Source organism: Mauremys mutica, chromosome 16 (assembly GCF_020497125.1).
Source record: "Mauremys mutica isolate MM-2020 ecotype Southern chromosome 16, ASM2049712v1, whole genome shotgun sequence".
Taxonomy (NCBI): Eukaryota; Metazoa; Chordata; order Testudines; family Geoemydidae; genus Mauremys; species Mauremys mutica.
Window position 1 is genome coordinate 16397475 of NC_059087.1, and position 21476 is coordinate 16418950.

The window sequence follows — 21476 nt, forward strand, 5'->3', positions numbered from 1 at the left end:
ACACTGTTTCCAGCATTTCCAGTAACATTTAAAATTCTGACCACGTTTAGAGGCATGACAAATGTTCTTTACAGATCAGATACTCAAAGGCTTTCAAATATTTTCTACATTGACCCAATGGAAACTTGTCTGGTAATAAAATTGCACCATGACCTTATTTTTTGTCACAGCTGAAACAAGCGATTATTAGAACCCTATTAACTGAGCATGCTTTAGCCTGTTCCACTGCTATGGACATCTTCCCGTGTGTGAAAGTTTTCAGAGTACAGAGATGGGGATGAATGAAATCAAAACCTAAACTCTGTAACCATTCTTTGTGATTAATTTATTTTGCTGTGGTGTGCAGTGACTGAAGCGAGTTGTACTAAAAATTAAATTTAAAGATTTTATAAATTCAGGAATATGGTTGAAGAAATTATTCTTTCATTTCCTGATACACATACTGATTTTAATTCAGTCTTTTCTTTTATACCACGTTGCTAAGCTCTCCCGTGTTTTAAATTTCAACAGAAGCAAGATTTTTCCACAACAATTCACACTATTTCACTTTTACCATCAAAAGCAGAGCTACAAGCACACCATTTATACAGATTTAAATTAGCAGCCTGACACAAGCTGCTGGCTTCTCCAAAGTCATAGTTGAGCATCACAACTGATCTGCTGTCACTATCATGGCACAACAAATTCAGCCTTCCAGTCACCAATATTCTACAAAGGACTCCTCTGCTGCTGCAGATTATTTAATCTGAAACAGAACCAACACAATGGACAGAACTGTGAGGGGACAGAAAGATAGGCTGGGGGGAATAGTATTTTAATCTCTGCTCCTATACATAAAGTAATTACTCTTTCAAGCAGTGACTTGAAAAGTTCTGATTTTTAAGGCTCTATTAGATAAGGACTGAGATATTTTAGCTATATGGAATATATTTTCTCTGTTAAGATGGGATACCATAAACTAGTGACTAAATTGCTGTCCAGTTGGCACTGTGGAAGAAAGTAGTAAGTCATGCAGTAGATTCTCCTCCTCAAAAATCAATGCAGAAATGGGTCACATAGTAACAATGAAAAAATCTTCAGTGTAAGGGAAAATAAAACGTAAAAATAGGACAACTGACCCAGTACTCAGGTGTTGAACGGAATGCATGTATAGAGGATCTTCTTTTAAAAGATAGAGATCTGAAACGGCATAGGACTCCAGCACTTCTAGGAACAGCAATTTTATTTTTTAATTTAAGAAAACAAACACGTCAAGAGAAGATATGCAAGATTGCAGACTGATGATATCCCATAGTAGCCAGTTCATTACAGTTGAAAGGGATACTTATGTCATTAACTACTGCCCTATATTGGGTGGAAGAAGAATTGTTTGAACCTTGGAATTTAGTGGTAACTATTAAGCTTACAGAGATTCTTCATTACCTGTCAGTTCTAGCCATGTATAACAAACAGGGTAGCTGGCCCATTAAATGAAACTGCACTCAGAGTGCCTGTTCCAGTCCAGGTGCTCCCAGTGGGCCAATTAAGAGGGCAGGGCACTACCTGGGAGGCTATAAGTGTTCAGTCAGGAGAAGGGCAGGAGAGGAGAGCTGCTGGAGACAGAAGGTGGTTCCTAGGAGAAAGCTGAAGGCAGGAGAGCAGAAAGAGGTTTGCTGGCTGGCATCTCCAAGCCAGCGATCCAGGGCTGGAGAATTAGCAGAGGGAGATGCCTGCTGGCTCTAAGTCAGAGTCAAGCGCAAGAGAGAGTTGAAGGAAAGGGGAGTAGCGGAGGAGCTTACCAGATGATGTCTCTTTGCTGGAGAGCTGGCTGCTGAGGAACAGTGAGAGGACTGTAGGAATGAGTATGCTCCTCTGGCAAGGATGCTCCCAGCAGAGAGGTTATGGGAGTTCCCTCTAGGAAGAGCAGAGTGGCAACCCAAGAAGGAAGGGCTGGGATGACTGTCCTGGAAGAGGGATGGAGGAAGACAGATAAGGAGCCTGACACACAAACAATGAGGTATGGTGAGAACAAGAACTGTATGTACTGAGGTGATAGATATGGACTACATTTAGGGATTTTTGTTACAAACTATTTGCACAAGGCTTTCATAATAAACAAACAATGCCTCTCCTGGGGGCCAGTTTAATTAAGAGCCTGAAGCGGAGTCCTTTGGGTTACCCAAGAGGGCAACTGAGGTGAAGGGCCACTTGCAAGGCTGCCCTGAGGGCATGCCTGATAGGAGGCCACTTATTTACACCATGACACTCTCTTTCAAGGCCCAGTCCAATACTCACTGAAGGGGGTGGGGAGGGACAAAAACATAACCCCACTGATGGAAGTGGGGATCAGGCCCTCAAGCTTTAGCCAGTAAGGGAGATACTAATTAGATTGCAAGCTCTTTGAGGGAAGGACTGAGTCTACCTGTGTGCACAGCATCTAGCACAGGGGGGCCCTGATCCTGATTGGGCAGATATGTTCTTGTAATACAAATTGTTCCTCATTCTTGACCTGCTCCAGCACCTGGTCTCTCAAGTCATTATGACTCACATAATTAGTCCATAAACTGAGACCTAGCATGGAGTTTTCAGCACGAAAGGAATATTTTAGCTGAAGTTATTACTGACTGAAAATTGAGTTTAGGATAGAAACCACCTTTCAACTCACTAGATATTACTGTAACACTACAACGAAAAACAGCCTAAGAACAGATTTACCTTAGCTGACAGCTTTCTACCATTTCTTTCAACTGTTGTGCTCACAGACAATGTCATAATTTAATTTAACTGGCAGTCAGTCCTTGACAATACCTTGATTGAATACGATACTTAAAATAAAAGACAATGAATGGCAACTGTCCAGCCCCATATTTATGCTGGGCAAAAAGTCTTCTCTCTCTTTTTCAAATTCCAAGGGAGGGCGGGACTGTCTGTGGGTGGAGATATTTATAGGATTGAATTTGGCTGGTTCAAACCTCTGGAGGTCTTTTTGTTTTGTTTTTAAAAATCAATTCTTCAGGGACCCACAGTTAACTGCAAGTTATCCTCATAAGCTCTGTTAAAAAAAAGTGCCAGAAGTTTTTCTTCCTTTTTATTAAAAGAGTATAAAACATAAGATTACTGGTAATGGGAATCATGTATTCATGGACAACAGTAAACAGGAGTGCTATGCACTGCCAGAGTGTTTCAACAACTTCTTTCCATTCTTGTCTCATATCTAAAAGGGTCTTTGTTGGGCTTGGGCTGCGTACTGCACTAATATGAGACACTCCGGATCTTTTTTAACCAAAAACAACACGACAAATATCAAATTTTAGGATGTTCACAACTGAGCCTTCTATTATCTAAACAGCAAGCCACCCTCGGTCAATTAAGGAACATTATTTACTGACTCCAAAAGAGAGCCTGGTCTATCCATCCTTAATAGAAAGAGGTTTGCCACAACATAGGAAGTCAGTGAAGAGGAAATACAGGATTGAAAGGAATATCATGTCTTTGCTCTCCCAATTGTCATGCTAACTTCATACAATCCAACTACCTCATTACAAGTATTCCTTCCGCTATTCTCCCAGATGCCTTCTCTGCTTTATTTTCACATAGTCTGGAAAAAATATTCAGCAATATGGACAAAAAGGGTGAACACAATCTTAAGATGTTTGTACACAGCACAAAAATATAAAGGTAAGAACATTAACAAAAACACACCCAAAAGTTTTAAAAATGAGAAGAGATGGAAAGTTCAGCTTGCCCTGAGCAGGACTGAGCATTGTCCTCCCTGTTTTTGTTGGGCAACTGTTACTCTGTACAAGTGAGAGAACTTATTTGCACTTTGTGCACTTATTAAAACTTGCCAGGTGAGTTGAAAGATTTTGCAGTCTTTCAAGAGGCAAAGGATTTTAAAGATGTGTCCTTATTACCAAAAGTGACACACAGGTTCCTGTGCAATAGAAGACTGTCCATAAAACACCAAGTTAAAAAAATGTATTAATTGGCTGGCACAGGGACAAACCAATACCTGTTTCACAGTTGAGGCCAGATTCTGATCCCTGCTCCAGGCTAGAAGAATGATGGCATCAGTCCTTTCCGCGCTTTACCCGGTGTGCGTTTATGAGACTAGCATTTTTCTACACCAAAATACGCCAGCTAATTTGAGGAACAGTACTGATGACTCAGAAGAAAGCCCCTTCCAGTCCTCAGATGAAGAATAGTCCATACATGGTAGCAGGTGAGTTGGGGGGGGGGGGGAGAAGAACTGGCAGGGATCCCTGGGACTTGTTTTGGAAGAATGGGGAAGCCCACTGAGGGAAGGCAAGGGGTATAAAATACTTAAAACAGACATCTGTCAGATTTCCATCAGCAGCAAGAGCAATAATTGTCACAGTTTTCATTCGGTGTCCTGCCAGCTTTTTGACAGTTGATTGTTCATAACGCCTCTTTATTTTATAAAGAGGCTTCAGTCTCTCCATTAGCTGATTTGCAGAGTTGATTTTGATCAATAAAACAGTAAATTCTGTTACAATACAAGAACATTTAGCTGTTCGTACCAAGCCACTGGCCAACATAAGACTCAAATAAAAATGAATGGCATGAAACAAATCTTGATCTTTAAATAGCAGCGAGAGAGTAGGTTTTTTCTCCTTGTAGTTTTGTAATGCATTTTATAGTTATTTAAAGGGACATGATTTTTCAACTCTTCACTTAAATACCTTTCTAGAAGATATGAACAGTTTTCCATATTAACTTTGCTCATTTGACAGAAGTCTCTCACTCACCCCACCCCTGTTTCTAATGGAGTTTGAAGTTAACAGGACTTTTACTTGATGCTTTTGTGAACAATTGATACCAAGCTCCTAAAACAGAAAGTCTGTTAACCTGGGCTATGTCTTGCTGGCTCTGAAACAGAGCAGCATAAACTCTGTAGGTCCTACATAGTTATTTGTCTTTCATTATTTAAACAGCTATGGATGTAAAAATAAAGTTTTAGAATCAAGAACACTTTTGAAACCACAACAATTTAAGTCCAGTTCCTCCTCAGTGCAGTGAGGAGACTTATTCCTTTAAAAAATAAATTCAGTGCAAAATGCAACTGAAAAATGTTAGTATTTTCTTTGGTCAGAAATCATAATACACTTGCTACACATCGTGCTGGACAATTTAGACCCAAAATTTAAGTAGAACGAGTGGGTTAAAAAAATTATTCGTATAAATGTTATTTTAAAAATTTAAGCAAAGGACTGCTGGATTAAGATGAAGTTCAACACTGTAGTAGCATGCCGCAGAAAAACAACTAGAATAAAAGTAATGACTTTAGAAAGTAAAAGTTACTCATTCTTGCAGTGCCCAAGAAAACTACAACTTTAACCTCTTTGTGGCTTCCTGGAGGGCACCCCATTTAAATCACAGGCTTCTAGCAGCCCTGTGACTCTCCCACCCAAAACAAAGGATTTAGCTGCAATTCCTCCTGCAATTCACTGTGATCACCTTAGCACTTTTCCCCTCACCTCCTTATCCATGCACTCCCTATCCGTGGCCCCACAAAGTCGCGGGACCTCCTGGTCAACCTCCTCCTCGCCCTGGCTAAAAAGGCCATCCACGCGACCAGGGAGAGGAGGTTGGCCGACGGAGACTCCTGCGACTGTGGGGCTTGTTTCCGGTCCCTCGTCCGCTCACGTCTCCGGGTGGAGTTCCTCTGGGCGGCGTCCGCTGGCTCCCTTGACGCCTTCGAGGAGCAGTGGGCGCTGTCCGGGGTTCTCTGCTCGGTGTCCCCATTAGGCTCCCTCCTTATGACCCTTTGACCTCACTCCTGTCCCTGTTCTTTTATTAGTTGTCCCCCGCACTTAGTGGGTTTCCGTGGCCCTGTGGATCCTCCCCTTAGGCTGGAGGAGGGGGATCTGTTAGCATGGGGCGGGCTTCCGCCCGCCCCCTCTCCCGGATAACCCAATAGATACTCTGACTTTAGTTCAGCACCTGTTCTGTTAGGGGCAATGAGAGGGTTAACCAGTGACCAGCCAGCATTCGTAAAGTATTATTTATTAACAAAAGCACTAGAGGAAACGTACGTTAAGAACAATATGCAAGTCTAGCTTGCATGCGACTAACTTTCCAGGTGTCACCCAGCCATCTTCCATAGGAAGACCCTGTCAAGTTTGCAAGTACTTCAGGTCCTCTTCCTGCACCTATCCTTCTGGTCAGTCTCATGTCAATCCTTGATTCGGGAGAGAGTGACCTCCCTCCATAATATAGCAACCATTATGGCTGATGGCATTAAACTACAAAAAATGATGTTGAAGAAAGCTAATATAGATGTTATAATACCAACCTCCTTACTTTTTACAGTAACACAATCTAGAGAAGGGTAGGAACTCATGATGGACCCTTCTACTGCAGTGATGCCACCTCTATTCCAGAGACACCACTAATCCAGGCCACCCACTCTGATCAGAAGTGACTTTAAAGTAACTGAAATGGACATAATAGTTCAGGGAGATCAGATTCTGAAGTAGAGAGGCAATGCTGAAGGTATTTGGAAATCTTTTCATACATACAGGAACTAGACTGAACAGGCTTAATAGGGGACGTTTGAACTCTGATGCAAATGGTATCAGTTGTATAGTTATCAGTTTAGTTTGTAAAGCATTTTTACTGCTCTTTAATAGCAGTTAATACACATACTGTTATGACACAAGACATTACAACATACAGCTTTTTCTGAACAAATAGTTGGGGGAGGGGCAGTTAGTGGATAAGGCAGCTGACTGACTCAAGATTAACCTAGTTCATGAGGGAAAAATTCACAAACAGAAGCTATCAAAATATAATATCGTCCAAGCCTAATGGTGCCTTACTTACCAACTTGTGACTCAGGTCACAATTCAGATTCAGGTCATTAGCTCTGGACAAGAACTGACCTGCTTGACTCCAAGCAGAGTGGAAGTTGCAACTAGCACAGACAGTCAGGCTACGGCACAGAGGAACTGGGTGTCTTGTGTCTAAGAATCAAATATTTTATTGGCTGAAGAAAGTGAAAGTCTCGTTGTTTACTGGGGAACAAAAGAGGATGTGGGCAAAAGGTCTAAGCAGAATTTAAAAAAAGCTAGATATTTACATAGTTGGTCTGATATTGTAAACAAAATAGGGGGGGAATCTAATTATCCAAATTTGTACATTTAAATAAATACAGTGGGATCTCATCTAAATGTGTGACAGTTACAGCTTTCTACAAATGTTTTTAAGATTAATAGGGACAACCCTGTGAACACTAACTATGACATCAATAGGACTACTTACATGCCTAAAATATCAAATTTACCAAAACACACGAATTTACACACTTTTTTGGAAGTGCTTTTTAAAAAAATATATAAATATAATTTAAGTTACATGAAAAAAATGAACTTTTCTACATAACATTCTATCTTGCGATGGTCTTCAATGCAGCTGGCTTATTGTACATCTTGCACTATGCATATCCTGAAGTACCACTATAGATCAGTTACTGCCCTAGCTGGTTTCAGAGTGGTAGCCGTGTTAGTCTGAATCAGCAAAAAGAACGAGAAGTACTTGTGGCACCTTAGAGATTAACACATTTATTTGGGCATAAGCTTTCGTGTCATACTTGTTCTGTTCTTGCAAGCAGGGCAATGAAACAGAAATAGTCACTGTTTTCTCCAGATCTTGGATGTACAGAATTGGTGTGAGCCATTAGTTTAGTACTTATATTACTTGCATTTATTTTTACAAATTTGGATGGGCTTTTTATGTTCCTCTGGGATCCATTTAAGAGGCCAAATCAAGAGATCTAGCCTACAAAGTGTTTTTAGCTCTCTAAATTACTTCTTCAGGCACAAAGGGTATGTCTATACAGTGAAGAAATGGGCTTGGGCTCCAGCCTGAGCTCGGAAGTCTACACAGCAGTGAAACAACCCCGCAGCCCGAGCCCCACGAACCTGAGTCGACTGGCATGGGCTAACTGTGAGTTTTTCTTTTCTGTGTAGGCACACCTAGAGCGCCTGGGGGGCGGGGGGAGAGGGAATAGATGTATAGGTTTATTTCATTTGCTCAAAATAATTTCAGATATCAATTCAACACAATCCAGACCACAAGCTTCTTATCAATAAAAGTTTAAGGGCTTTGAACTAAAGTTACAAGACAATTATGGAAACATAGGTTATGAAAATAAGGAATCAATACTCAAGTTTCAATACAGAACTACAGAGCTGAGATGTGTGGCTGAGAGCCTTGAAAAAGCAACTCCGTTAAGGAATGTGACTTTCATCAGGCAAATGGTGTAAGAGGAGGGAGTTCTAAATAGTAGGAAAGACAGAAGTTGAGGTATTGCTTTCAGGATGAATAACAACAGTTTTGGCAAGCAATGAATTCCAGTCTGACACACAGCTATATCAAGATGCATCAATTAAGAGGTAATATGAAGGATCTTGATATATCACTGCTCTGCAACCTTCCAACTCAGATTGACCAGGCACCTGTCCCACATATACTTTAATCATGTTTATTGGAAGATTTTACAGTGATGTACAATAGATACTGGAAGTGTGTACTAAGACAGGAGATTGCCTATACCTGTTTGGAGTGGGGATGAGGCACAGATGATAAAACTGGTTTCAGCAGACAACACATGTTGGGCCTCTTCACCTGTAAACATTTTAGGGCTGAGTTCTGGTCTATATTTTTATAGCTACTAGTAAATTCTGGATGTTATATGAAAACTGTTCCCTGTAAGTGAGGAGGGGCTTGTCTAAGTTATAGCAGCCACTTTTTAGATCAGGAAAGCAAACTTTCATTCTGCCATATGGGAACTGATGATCTCTTAAAAATAGATCCTAGGCTTAATTCTGTGTAACAAAGATTTTGTACTATCTGACTGGGTTAGTGTTTAGTACCTTTCACTGCTGTATATTTCTGTAACTTCACCAATAGCCATCTGCTTTTTTATTTTGCCAACATATTGGTCACTGAAGTTAAACAAAAGGTTTTAAACCACACGACTGCTGCTTCTTATCTCAATTTCTTAGTATTTAGTCTCTTGTGGTATCACCATTCCACTAGTTATCCCATCACAGACCTGCTACCTTGACTGGAAGCTAGTTTGTAATTTAAGACAGTGGGGGGGGAACACTTACTTTTTTCACTAAGTACAGCAGATGAGACTACATATATGCAGGGAGCGGAAATGCTGAGTAAGATTCCATTGAGAAGTTAAATAGCCCACAGTGTCTCAAGGTGGCTACCCAAAAGTCAGCAGACATATGAAAAACTGTCTGTGCCTGGTCACAAGTCTGATGGAGCTGGCATTAGAACTTGGGGGTTCTCAGCTCCCTGCCCGGTGTGCTACCACATTATCTTCTATAGACTGGCCCAATCTTTTCCCTCCAGCAGTGGGACCAGAACAGGAAGATACTTGCAACCAGATCCCATAGCAAGCATTACAAATTGTAAGGCCACCCAGAAGCATATTTCCCAGTTTCACTCAAAAATAAAGGAAAACATGAAACTGATGCCTCACTGTGCAGCACAAAATCATTCTCCAGTTTATGGGGAGAACTTAATGGGAAAAGGTTAACCAAAATAAAGATACAAAGATGAGGCTAACGTATTCTCTTCTAACAAAAATCCTAGAGTATCTGCGCTGTTCGATAGGCCCATTATTGCTAGAGAATGAATGAATATTAAAAAGTTGAAGATGGCTCTTCAAGGTCTTCAGCGTAAATAAAGAGTGAATGAATTTATTTGGCTCTAATCTCACTATCTTTAATGAGCAAAAGGAAAGATACCAAGGTCGGAGTGATAGCAAAAGCCTTCTACTGCTACAATGGAATTTTCTTCTACCACTGAACTCGGTTATTACTAACAGACAAAAACAGATAGTCAAACAAGAGTTGCAAATATTCTGCAATTAAGTATTCTGCTTCAAAATGCACTGCTGATTCTGAAAGTGACACTAGAGTGACAATGCAGGTAACTGGCATTCTTATACTAATCATTACTCTGTGATGATGACTGATGACAGTCTGACAGCATAGCGTGCTGTTCTATTGTTTAAGGGGTCTGTTAAAATGCATGATCTGGTTTCTGCAAAGACAGGGTGTGTGCACGGGAGGAGGGGCGCACTTAAAAGGTAAATGCACAAAATATGTATTCTCTTTTCATTTGGTTTAGTACCATTTGGCTGAGCACCATTTGGCTGATTAGGAACAATTAGCTCACAAACTTGATGTATACCCATCTTGCTCTGAAGAACTGTCAACAGAAATGTCTGAAATATGAAGCCATTTGTTATGCATTTTGTTTTTGTAAATAAACCATCATAAATAACATCTGTCAGTTACCACTGCAATGTCAACCACTAAACAACTGATCTGAAACTGTTCTTTACGCTACAAACTAATGCACAGCTAAAACTCATTAGTCACTAGATTCTGATAGTTTTATGTGCCAAACAATACATAATCTATTTTACTAACTCTTTTGAATTTGCCTCAACTGACCACTATATCACTAGCCCAAGGAAGAATCTATTTGTCTCCATTTTCTTTCAGTGCCATTCTTAGTGGCGTGAGAATGCACATTGAAATGTAATTCAGACACTATGAAAGTATGTTCTATTTGACAAGTCAAAGATTCAAAAACATTTATTCACTTTCAACCAAGGAAGCCCTTCTCACAGCTGCCTTATGTTTGAGCCATTTCAATAATTCCCCTTTGCATTCTTCTCATGTAGCATGTATTCCTTTTGTGCAGCTATCCGACAGCAGTTTCAATTGCATTTGGCTAGAGCCCAGTGGTTTGTACAGAGACAAACTGGACAAGATAGATCTGAGCTGTATTTATAAAAACCACCACCACCAAAAAACTATGCTTTAAGCCACAGAAATAGGATGGCACCATGGTAAAGTAAATAAGATGTGCGTTTGAAAAGATTTCTCCCATCTCAAGAGGCAGTTTATTGAACAGAATGTGCTGGGGTCTATGCAGACTATCTTAACATGTTCAAATTCAGTATAGAAAACAAACACATTTGAGCACCATTTTCAAACGCAGATCATTTTTCAAGTGTTTACAGGATCTTCGACTTTACTGCCCCTCAGTAATCCTACTGTCTTCAGTAACTTTTTTAAAAACAGTGGAAATATAAAGAAAAACTGTCAACCTTGGCAGGTGAGCTCTCTGACCTACTTTGACAATAGTCTCATTTTTCATCCATATTCTATACACCACTTGGGGGTGTGTTTTTTAAAGCAATCTTTTCCCAATAAGAAAAGTTCAGCCATCTAAGACTTACAAACTGGGGCACACAGACCAATTTGCTTGTACTACCTTTTCTGGCATGTGTCAATTATTTGCCTAGAAATATTGATAAAAAAAATCCACCCAAATTCCTCTTTAAGTCAAGAGTTAAAGGAAAAGGATAGCCTATTGTGAGGTAGAACATTTTAAATCACTGATAATAGTAAATTAAACTAATTTAAACAATACACATTGATTTTAACACCTAGCATTATGCAGGTAAAAAGCAACTCTTTCCATAAATATTGTTTTCAAATTAAACCACAACATTGGTTATTTTATATAAGGGTAACAATGAAAATATTTTTATGCTATGTATAAAAGACAAAGCAAGATAAGACGGTCACATTTGATATTTTAGGTATTTACCAAGAAAAGCTCAGTTCATAGTCACAACCCAGATTTCCCTGAAGTTCCTGCTTTTCACCCTAATTTCCAGCTGGAATAAAGGATGCTCAGATCAAATTACATGCCTTGAGGGAGTAGGAGTGAGACTAAATGAAGGATGTATGGGTCTATATTGTTTTTTTCATTATACTTCCCACCAGTGCAACTACACTGGTGATAGCAACAGTGAGAACTCTAACGTCGATAAGTAGGTATCCGAGAGTTGATCTTATTCCTCTATTCTAAACTCTGAAAAATGTGACATCCATCTAGGTATTTTTTAGGTAATGTGTCAAAAAAACTTAGAGACCAATTACTTGGCAAATGCAATATGCAAAAAGCACTGAATCTAACTAGGAATAGAATGAGGCTTCCCATTTAGAATAGTCAGGTTTTCAAAGAAACAAAGTTTGTTTGTAACAGATAAGGGAAAGCAAGGTGTTCCAGTCCAGTATTTTGGAAGAAATTATTCCATTACAAAATACCATTCTGTCCAGAAATACTCCAAACAGTAAGAGAAGTGGTTGTCAATGATCAACTGTAATTTATGGAGAACTACACAGCAGTCCACAAGAATTAAACTGTTTGTGAAACCAAGCAGTGCGGGATTTGGGTTTGGTGTGAATAGAGGTGGTTCCCTAAATGGACATCTAAAAAGTGGTCTGAAAAATGAAAGCTGGAAAGCCACTGAATTAGGATCATGGGAAACAATCCAGTTTCTTCTTCTTTCTTGTCACTTTCCTATTCTGAGTCAGCAACTTTTATAGCCTTCTTCTAAAACACAGGATCATATGCCAGATTGTCATGTAGATTGAGCTCTCTGAGGTCAGCTGATGTCCAGTCCACATACTGAGTCTCTGGTCTCCTTTCATCCATGATCATTTCAAGAGCCATCCTACAGATATAGCTTTCAGATCTCTACTGGATATGCTCATAGCACAGTAGCCTAGCCTCCCTCAGCTTGTCTTCAATTGAAGCAACCTGCATTAGGCCTCTCAACCTCATTTTATCACAGAGCCTTTGACCATCTCAACATCTTGATTTACATGATGGAGAGAATACCGGAAACAATCCAGTTTATTGTACAGATTTCCGTGGATAAGGCCTAAATTCCCCCAAGTTTGTAGTGTTCAGATCTCAGCAGGTGTCTTATTTAGGTACATCTCAAATTGTTAAACTAAATATAATTTCTCAATTTGTTTAAGTAACTGAAGATATTTCATAAAGAGCAACTATAAGAACAGCCATACTGGGTCAGACCAAAGGTTCATCTAACCCAGTATCCTGTCTTCCGACAGTGGCCAATGACAGGTGTCCCAGAGGGAAGGAACAGAACAGCTAATCATCAAGTGATCCATCCCATCATCCATTCCCAGCTTCTGGCAAACAGAGGCGAGGGACACCATTCCTGCCCATGCCAGCTAATAGCCATTGATGGACCTATCCTCCAGGAACTTATCTAGTTCTTTTTTGAACCCTGTTATAGTCTTGGCCTTCACAATATTCCCTGGCAAGGAGTTCCACAGACTGGCTGTGCGTTGTATGAAAAAATACCTCCTTTTGTTTGTTTTAAACCTGCTGCCTATTAATTTCATTTGGTGACCCCCCCCGCAGTTCTTGTGTTATGAGGAGTAAATAACAATACTTCCTTATTTACTTTCTCCACACCAATCATGATTTTATAGACCTCTGTCGTATCTTCCTCTTTAGTTCTCTCTTCTCCAAGCTGAAAAGTCCCAGTCTTATTATTCTCTCCTCATATCCAAGCCATTCCATACCCCTAATTTTTGTTGTCCTTTTCTGAACCTTTTCCAATATATCTTTTTTTGAGATGGGGCGACCACATCTGAACACAGTATTCAAGATGTGGGTGTACCATGGATTCATATAGAGGCAATATGATATTTTCTATCTTATTATATATCCCTTAATGATTCGCAACATTCTGTTTGCTTTTTTTGACTGCCACTGCACAGTGAGTGGATGTTTTCAGAGAACTATCCACAATGACTCTAAGATCTCTTTGAGTGGTAACAGCTAATTTAGACCCCATCATTTTATATGTATAGTTGGGATTATGTTTTCCAATAGTGGGCTTAGTTATTGGATGCCTTGTTACCAAGGAAACAGAATGTCTATTCCATGAGAGAATGTGTTGTTGACCACTGGTTTTTATTTTGCAAGTTCCCTGCTTGCACAAGTCAGCCATAAAGTGGAAAAAAAACAAAAAAATACAAGAACAGAGACCACATCAGCAGGCTTCCTGATTGCTCAAGAGTTGGAAAAATACAGTGGTTGGCCCATTCACAATTTTATCAAAACAGGGGAAAAAGTCAGCCCTCCACTGAAGATCAAATTAGCTGCACAAAGCAAAAGACTGCCACTGACAGGACTGTGGTACGTAAGATGTGTATAGCGCTCCTTTACAAGATGAAAACATTAATACTTTCCATCTTCAGCCTATCAATTGATCCCTCTGGGACTACCTATCCTACAGGGTAAATCCACAGCATACTGCCTCTCCCCGACTCCAAGAAGGCAAAGCGCAACAAACCTGACCTGTAGGCATAAAGCATTTAAAAACTGGCAGCCAAAGATGGGGGAAGCTCTCTTGCTCCCATTTCTCAGGAATGCTGCCAATCCTCCTCCACTGATCAACCTTGTGTTTCCAGAGAGCTGCAATCTCCCTTCACCAGATTTTTTGCCCCTCCTTTTGGCAGGACTGATTGTTTAATTTTCAGTTCATCCCACTCCTTTGTTTTCTTCCTCCTTGAAGAACAGAAGGTGCTTGTTTTGGAAGATGGATCCTTAAAAATTTCTCCCTCCAGTTACATATCAGACAAAAGAGAAACTGCCCCATAGTACAGCTTTGGGATTAAAAAAAGAAATAGATCACTAAATACTTAGTAAATTCACTAACACATCCCAGTCAACCTTAAATCCATAATCCTGACTGCCAGTAAAATTAATCTAGCAAAGGGAAGGGAATGATCATAGGGGGCTGCATGATGCTTACTGAGGCCATTTATTCAGTGATTAGAGCAGAGGCCTAGATTATATTTCCAAATTAGGTTAATTAGACATATTTTAACTGCTCTGTGTATCAGTTTCTTTCTCTGTAAACTGGATATGACTTCTAATACATATCCAATCTTTGTAAAACACCACAAGATTCTCAGATGAGGTGTATTCCACAGATAGTGTCAAGGGTATGCTCCCCAACCCCTCAGAATCAGTAGCCTTCTTGTACTCCATGAGCAGAGCATGCAATAGCACATCCATAGACTAGGAACTGGCCAAATAAAATCCTTTAACCTGGAGATGCCCCTTAAGCAGTTCAGCAACCTACTTTCTATATTAGTAAATGTGTTGAGTTTAATGCTAACAAGCAGGAGCGGCACCAGGGTTTCTGGCGCCCTAGGCATAATGGGGGGGGGGGTGGCATTTTGTGGAGAGCGCACAAAATGCTGCCCCCTGAATCCTGGCGCCCTAGGCAACCACCTAGGGTCGCCTAATGGACGCGCCGGTCCTGCTAACAAGATAAAACCTTGGAATCTTGTGTGCGCACACACGTTTTTTCTTAGGAGCCATACACCAGAACAGAGCACATATATCCAAAATATGGAGTATAATGAGATGTTATCTGGCTTAAGTAAATTACAATGCAGTATTTGATGGCAGAAACTGTAAGTATGTAGTATTTCAGACAATACAAATGGGACAATTTGCCTTTGTGCCTCATACCACATGCTCCAACATAACTCTCAGCAGACCCATAACAGTAGCATTTATAGTCTATGAAAGCCTAATAAAAGTATTAGAAAATGCTTTCATGCTACTTCAGGACAGTGACTAAGATCGTCACTCATTAATTGTTTTACTAGTAGACTCAGGCACATAGTATTCATAGGAAGACTGGGGTTTTGCCACTGTAAGTTTTCTAAAATCCACTAATACAACTAAAAGTAACTTACAGTTTCATTACTATAGAAATGCAGAGGTCCAGAAATAGTTGTTTAACTTTTATATCACAGCTGCTATAAAAATTATCAGCTTTCTGATACAGCAATTTGGCCACGTTTGTTTTGTGTCAGTCAATGGTGGAAGGGTCAATTGGCAAGACTTTGACCCCCCACCATGAACCTGTATTTATTTATGTTGCCAACATTGCTGAGTTTGCTAACATCTTAGAAGATTGTTCTTTAAAATAAAAAAGTAAACAGAATAAATTAATATCCTGTTTTATTGTATTAATTCACTGATAATAAAAATTACTTAAAAATAATCAACTGTTGCTTTTACAAAAGTAGGTGTTCAGTTAGTTTTAACTCAGCATAACGAAGCAACAGCATGAAATCTGCCCTTGGCTGGAACTCAAACCTCTGCCTACCTACCACTAATAGGGCAAGATTACAGATTCTAATAAGCACTCCAATAGATTGACTTTCACACTCACTGTGTCTTCTTCAGTGAGAGCCCAAATGTCTTTCCACTTATTATCTCTATGTATACTGCCAGAATAGTGGCTGGCTTTAATATATTTTTGCCGTTTGTTCTAAAGATAGGAGATGACCAATATGTTGCCAACTCATGACTTTATCATGTCTCCAATATTTGTTGTTTCTTAAAGCCCCAGATCCTGGATTCAGATAATCAGGGCAGAAATGCAGTTTTCAATTTAGAAAAACAAATTCTAGCCCTCAAGTTGCAGTCAGAGAAGAGTTTGGAAATGTAATCTAACTGTACACAACTGGCTCAAAAATCAAAAGGTAAATTAAAGCGCCCAAACATTATTACTGACTTAAAAACCACAAGTTTAAAAAAACCTCATGGTGATTTTTTGGGGCCTGACTCATGATTTTTGAATCCTTGGAACTGGCAATGTCAGATAAACTTGGAAGTGGCTATTCAAAATAATGTGTAATATGCCTGCAGCTCACCTTTAGTTAATTTTAAGATTCGCCTCCCACCCCCGAAATACTAGTTTTTACATACAGTTGTGATGCCGATGAAAGGTTGTGTCTCAAAAAAGCAGTGCTCTAGTTATGGCAGGCTCTCTCCCCTCCCCCTCTCGAAGCTCATCAGTTAGTGTACTGTAATCATTTTCTCCTCCAGATTTTCCTTTTAACCTGAATATTTTGAAAATACTATCTTATCGATTTTCAGGAGTCCAATTCAATCAAAACAGGTCATCATCAAAACTATAAACTAATACAATTCATGCAAAGACAACAGTTTTCTTTTCTGATTACTTGTGTAGCAAACAAATCTTATAAATATGCTAGTTTTCCCAGCAGGAGTGATAATATTGCTACTCCATTTCCATAGTTACTCTTGTTAACTTCTATACAACTACACAGCCAGATTTACTTGGAAGCTTGCTGTTATATCCATTACTACTTTCACTGTGTGCTTACACATGTGAACATTTTATTAGTATTTGTTGACTACTTATGCACATTTGGAATTAATGTTTTTCTGCTCCCTGTTGGCATTTAGTAGCATCATTTGTACATGCCATCTCAACAACAATGCCAAACATGCTCAGAACCACCATTCTGATTCTCTGTGCACAATATGCCTATTAGTTTCAGTTTTGGCTATGCTGCTGCTCTTACCGACAGACATCCCTCTTGAGTGCCTGAGAAAGGGCATGCACCAAAGTAGAAACTTACTATGAGAAGCGCTTTCAAGGGCATCAAAAACTGAAAAGAAAATATTTATCCCTTATTCTTTCATCTATAATAATCAGAGGTTACTGTTACAAAATTGATTTTAATTGGACTCTGCATGATTGGATCCTTTTGCTGAACTGAGGTAATAATTTGATCCAAAATGTTATTGACTGATGAGGCTCATGGGTCACTTCAGAACTATACTTATGCAAGCTAATAAGCTAAAAGATATTGGTGGATCCGCACTGAAGTAATGTTGATGCCTGTTAAGTAGTTTAAAATGTTACTAAAGGTAAACAACATGATTCATCAATGGACAATGAACCACTTGGCAAATAATTATGTCTCAGAACATTATTATACCATCATTCCCTCAGGTATTATTGTATTGTCATTCACTCTAAACCATAGAATGGTCTGTCAAAACAACATCAATGCCTATAGAAGTGTTGACCAAATAATACAGTCAACCAATAAATAGTGGTACTTACAAAGATTCCAATAACTGTGGGTGGGGGAAACTAAAATGACTATTCAACACTGATTGCTATTCTGGAGGGAGGGAAGTGTTTCTTTCTGTAAAGCCTCCTGAACATTAACTATTTGCTGTCAACTACTTTACCCAGTGTGAAACTGTCAATGTCACTAAATCACAATATAAGGGTCATGACATGGCATTAAAGTGACACACTGTGATACAAGTCAACTTGCTTGAAAAATAAACATCCCAGAACTCCATGGCACAAAGAGAAAATAAAAGACACAATCTCAGACCAATACCAGCTAGGATTGTACTCAAACACCAAACACCATCTAACTAGATAATTACAGTAACTCCTCACTTAAAGTTGTCCCCGTTAACATTGTTTCGTTATTAGGTTGCTGATCTATTAGAGAACATACTCATTTAAAAGTTGTGCAATGTTCCATTATAAGGTTGTTTGGCTTGCCCCACTCTGCCCAGTGTTCCAGCCAGGGAGCAGGGGTGGGGGCTTACCCTACTCCACCTGGCCAGCATTCCAGACAGGCAAGCCCCTGACCCCGCTCCCCGGCAGGAGCGCCAGGCGGGAGGAAAGGGGCAAGTCCTCTATACCCCGGCCTCAACCAAGCTTCACAATCATCATTGGTGAATACAGCATTAAATTGTTTAAAATTATTTAAAAAACTTATACTGTATATGTATATAATGTCTTTTGTCTGGTGCATTTTTTTCCCCTGGAACCTAACCCCCACTATTTGCATTAAATTCTTATGGGGAAATTGGATTCACTTAACATCGTTAGCTTAAAGTACATTTTTTCAGGAACATAACTACAATGTTAAATGAGGAGTTACTGTATATGCCAACAGAGTATAAGTGTCATTACTTATTGTTAATTCAATAAATCTTAGTACTGTCAACCCTAAGCATTCAAAAATCATGAGTCAAGACCAAAAAAGTCAGACTAGTTAAAATAGGAGATTTAAAAAAAATAATTTGGGGTCCTTTTTATTTGCCTTCTGGTGTTTGAGTCATCAAAGTTCATTAGAGTTCAGACTTCTCTGCAACCACAAGCTTCCTTAAATGATTTGTTTTTCCAAAGCAAAAATCCTCAGGTGACCATCTGACTCCAGTAGCTGGAGCTTTATGAGCCACAGAACAAGACTTGTGATAAACCATGAATGTTGCCAATCTGCATCCTCAACACCCTTGTGAAGTAGGAAAAGGATCTCAGCCCCATTTATGGGCCGGGAACTGAGGCATGGGGCAGTTTAAGTGACCTGCCCAAGGCCCCACAGGAAAACAGTGGTAGAGCCAGGAATGAATCCAGATCAGCCAAGACCTTAACCACAAGACCATCCTCCCTTATTGCAGGGGTTCTCAAACTGGGGGTCAGGACCTCTCAGGAAGTCACAAGGTTATTATGTGGGGAGGTCACAAGCTGTCAGCCTACACCCCAAACCCCGCTTTGCATCCAGCATTTATAACGGTATTAAACATATATTTTAAAAGTGTTTTTAATTTATACGGGGGGGGGGTGTCACACTCAGAGGCTTGCTGTGTGAAAGGGGTCACCAGTACAAAAGTTTGAGGATCAGTGTCTTAGTGGCAGGACGTCACCCAGGGCCTCCCTGAGCCCGAAACCCTCGTGGGAGACCACCAGGGACCCCTCCCATGGGTGAAGCTGCGGTGACTGGGGACCTCGCCTACCGGGCGCTGCGGACGGGACCCAGGCTCCTACCCCTCAACTCTGACTCTACAGGCTGCCCGGACGCCGAGTTTTAAGGGCCCTTCTAGTCTCACAGCCCGATAGAGCAGCGAGACGCTGACAGTCTCACACTCACCCAGCACCCAGAGCGAAACGGCGGCGCTTCCTCGCGCTGTTACACGCTTCCGGGAAAAGGCGACACCGTAACAACAGCCACACCCATTGGCTTCATAGGCCCCTCCTTCTTCGTACACTATTGGAGCGTAAGGCTCTTTTCTCCCGACCTCTCATTGGCTCGCTCTCGTGTCGCTGAAGTAGGGCTGCTGCGGCGTTCCAAATCTCGGCTCTTCTCTTCAATCTGCCCCTTCCTGCACCTAGTGCGGCTATTCCGTTCTGTGCGCTCTCCTCCCCGCAGGAATCTCCGCTCCGCTTACCTCAGCTCCTCCGCCCACGGCTCTCCCCCCGTAGCAGTTCCCGCCCTTGTGGGCCTTGGTGATGGACCCAGGACCGGGGTTACCTGGGGGTGGTGGCCCCTAGCCCCACGGCCCTGGTCGGGTGCCCTCTGGTTTGGGAGGGTGGGGGTTGCAAAGCACAGGCAGATGGAGCATGGCCGCTGGCAGTCACCTCACACACCTCTCTGTGCTGACTAACTTTGACTGCGGGGAAGTTTGTTCAGGTGTGAAGCCCTCCAGGCCTGATTGTCCACTGCATGACACCCCTTCTGTGCCACCTCAGCATGCAGATATGGCCCTTCAGGGCTCTACACCCCTGCCACACGCCCCTCAGTGGCATGTGGCCAGGGTGGCTGTGGTCCAGCTAGTCTCACTTGTCAGAAAGGCTCCTTGCATCCCCCAGCCACATTTGAGGAGCTCTGAGCTGGGTGCTGGCCAGGACCCCGCTTTATCCCAGAATGGGGAAATAAAGAGGGGGTTTTGTCCTCAGTTACTTGGTCAAACACAGCATGGCCAGAACTGATAATCCCTTCATGATTCTACCTAGAACTGCAGGTTTAAACAAGGATGGGGTCAACTCAGCCGTTCACCTGCCCAAACTGAAATAGTGACTCAAGGAATTTACTATGCGGGGCTTTCAAACAAGATCTTAAACACTTAGGTTCTGCCTGCTTTTCTGGGCAGATAATGGCAATAGCATGGCTTCAACGGAACCTCAGCTGTAAATTGAAACTGCCTTCTGGCAGAGCCTCCAGGAGAAGGTAGTAGTAGAAACACTGACTGCTCTCTCTGAGGGCTAATACCTATCCCGTGAGGATAAATCAAGCCCAGTATATAGAAGGTATGAAAACAGTTCTTTAATATGAAGCACTATGAAAGGAAAAGAGCTTCCAAAATAGCAAGAGCTATTCATGCTATTAGATCTAAACCAGGACGTTAGGCTGATATCCACAATAAAACTTCAACATGCATAAATGTAGAGAAAAATAGATTTCAGTTTTGAGTTTCCAAGATGTTGTTTAAACAGAGCTCTCCAAATTTAACATAAGGCAAGTTACACAAGTCTATCAATCTGCCTGACTCTGCAGCTGATTAGTTAATTGTACAGTTTTTGAAGTCAAGGAGAGGTGAGAGCGCACAGTGCCTGACAGCAGTTACACGGTAACGTGCAGCATTAAGGCCAAAGATTGTTTAGAAAAAATCTATTGCATTCCAGTGGGTTTTATTTAACACATTTATAGGAGATCTAGCAGATCATTTTGACATTAAGCAAAAGAAATCTCTACTGGGAAGTAATGTCTTAGAAAATGCTTTAGAACGGTTGATTAGAGTACAGTAAAACATGTCATAAGCTATCACTCGAGACCAACCATATTGGTTGTTTACCAGAGGTGGGTCTATAATAAAGGACAAATAAAATATGCTGAGATACTTTAGGGTGGTCTTTTAAGACAGGAGGTTTCTTAATAAGGATGGTACCTTGAATAAGTTTG

General features: G+C 40.7%; 1 protein-coding gene across 4 annotated transcripts in view; it reads right to left on the reverse strand.

Annotated features, from left to right (window-relative positions):
• TANGO2 (transport and golgi organization 2 homolog) overlaps nucleotides 1–19799 on the reverse strand; it is a 70381-nt gene extending 50582 nt beyond the window's left edge. Inside the window, exons 1-2 of one of the 4 annotated variants that reach the window (XM_044989925.1) lie at nucleotides 19668–19799; nucleotides 1779–1943 (exon numbers count right to left, since the gene is read on the reverse strand). The gene's annotated coding sequence lies outside the window, so the exon portion shown is untranslated. Of the gene's footprint in view, nucleotides 1–1778; nucleotides 1944–16662; nucleotides 16764–19533; nucleotides 19637–19667 lie in introns of those variants that run through there. The other 3 variants (XM_044989926.1, XM_044989927.1, XM_044989928.1) reach the window with 3 other exon arrangements.
• Nucleotides 19800–21476: the final 1677 nt, after the last annotated feature.